Here is a 2463-nt window from a genome sequence, read left to right on the forward strand (position 1 = left end):
TTTTTTTTAAATTAAACACCAGGTTTGTAAGTAAGAATGAAACGGATATTATTATTATTACTGAATATCCGCACTGATACTGCTGTCTTCGACGTTTTACTGCCCTCCTGTGGTAAGAGTGTGGAACTGCAACAAGTCGAATTAGTCATTTTCCGTCAGTGCAGGCACAAGAGCACACACTTCCGGTAAAGTAAAGTTACGGGAAAGAAACTGAAGCAAGTATGGAGAAAATAACATAAATGACCATGGGATAATGGCGTTAATTATAAATATAAACTTCCGTCAACCCCTACAGAATGAAGTGTCGAAGTGAGAGTTACGTGGCGCTGCTATAGTACTAGCAGCTTTCTCTATTGTGGTGATGCCGATTAGCATGCTAAGTGGGCTAATGGGCATCTTTCATCAGTCTCGCAAGATTACCAAAAAGGGCTTTTGGCTCCCTCCATCGTCACTTGAATCTCGCCCTGCCCGTCCTATATCCGTAATATATGAAGGGAGATTCTGTTGGATTGTGGCCTTAGTTTGGTCACTTTATTTTGAGAATAAGAACCGGAAGTATTAGTATGTGGTCATATCTACAATTACGGCAATTTTACTACCAGATTAAATATGTTGCAATTCCACCTAATAACCACTGGAGGGCGGTAAATATTGATGATTCTAACGACTGACTTCATGCAAGGTGGATATGTCGGTTAAATGTAGTGTATCATACGTTTGTGTCGATGTGAATGGGGTGTAAATAACTTTAGCATCGTTAGAAGAGGCTACTGAAAACTAGCATTGGTTGCCACTATCTGATACGACTGTCGTCAAGCATGTAAATAATTTTATCTTTTAAGAACTAAAACGAACCTGCAGTAGTTGATAAATTCCCAGTCCCGCTAGCGTCTCCCGCATGTACTGACGCTAGGTAGATGGAGACGATGGGCCACTTGAGAGTAGCTTCGGTTTAGTAACTTTATTGTGAAAGAATTTTCCGGATGTGGGAGTGTGCTGTCATTACTGCATGGACTATCTACCGCTCTCCAGTGGCGTAAGTGTGAAATTGCGACACATTACACTCATAAAACCAGACCTTGCCTGTCGTGACAGTTCACCAAAGTACATTTTACTATGTACATTATTATTTGTTCTGTTACGTCACTTCTGATAACGTTAGGTTGGGCCTTTATTATTTAAAAGTACTTACCGGAAAGGGCTGTATGGTCTACATTTACAGTAGCTTTACGAATTTAATCATTTGCAGTTCCTCACTGTGACCACCAGAGGGCGGTAAAACCCCATGTTTAAATACGTTGAAGACGGTTTTTGGATTACATTACATGGGCTTTGTGTTGGTTAAAAATTATGTTTCACTACAGACAGTCAGTTTGAATTCATTCATTATCCCCATTTGATAAAGCAAGGTCAGTGTTTCTGACCACTCGTAGACATTAAAAATGACATTAGCCGTCCTCAACAACAACTTCCGCTATGTAGCCGGAAGTGACTGAATAAAGTAAACAGAGGAGCTGTCAGTGGATGCAGACATCCAGATAGCTACAACTAAAGCGAGCAATTTTTTAAAAAAAAGATATTTTGCTTTTTATGCACACGAAGGGGCATTTGTATGAGAAACTGGTGCGACTTCTAATAAAGGTAAATTGTTAACGTTTCTGAACCTCCCGGTTAAGTGGAACCTGCAGTAGCCTACAGTAGCTAGCAGCTAATTAGCAAGCGTTAGCGAGCAATTTTCTTGCTATTGGCTTCCGTCGCTTAAATGAAATACTACCGTAGTTTTTATGTTTTTGCTTCTTATATTACCGCAGAGGTCGATGGGTTTAGTTTAAGTGCTACTCTTATTTAGACTCATTTCACTGGCTATCCGCAGGTAGTTAGCATGCGTTTATTGTTGCCAGCTGTTTGTTCACCTGCTGCAGCAGCTGGCGGCTCCTCCTCAGTCTGTGGGATCCGGCTGCGAGTCAGTGTCGGTGTCCTGAGGAGGCTCTCCTGCCAGAATGACCGGCTTTATTTTCATCACTTTTCCATTTGATAAATAGCACATTTATCACCAGAATGACCTGGTTCTTTATACTTTAAGTCTCTGTTTATATCAGTGGTAGCTCGTACTCAGATTGTCTCAGCACTACCTGAATATTTGTGTTTTCATCATATCGATCCTCAGGTGCAGTCACAAAAAAATGAGCGTGATGGACTTTGTTATATTCACTCACAGGTTTTCCTGGGGACAGGAGTGACACTGTCCTGAGATGTTCACAGACATGGACTATGAATTGGAGGAGGACAAGCTGTGAGTCACAATTATGTTTTCCATTTTTTATGATCTGGGTCAGTCAGTTAAGTAATTCAGTGGGTTTAACTGTATGGGAACTTTTAAATCTTCCTTTCATACATGGGTCCACATCACTATCATTACAGAAATAACTGTATATTGAGCATTTAAGAGTTTTATACAGTAAA

The sequence above is a fragment of the Seriola dumerili genome, unplaced genomic scaffold, assembly GCF_002260705.1.
Source record: "Seriola dumerili isolate Sdu_G_001 unplaced genomic scaffold, Sdu_1.0 BDQW01000563.1, whole genome shotgun sequence".
NCBI lineage: Eukaryota > Metazoa > Chordata > Actinopteri > Carangiformes > Carangidae > Seriola > Seriola dumerili.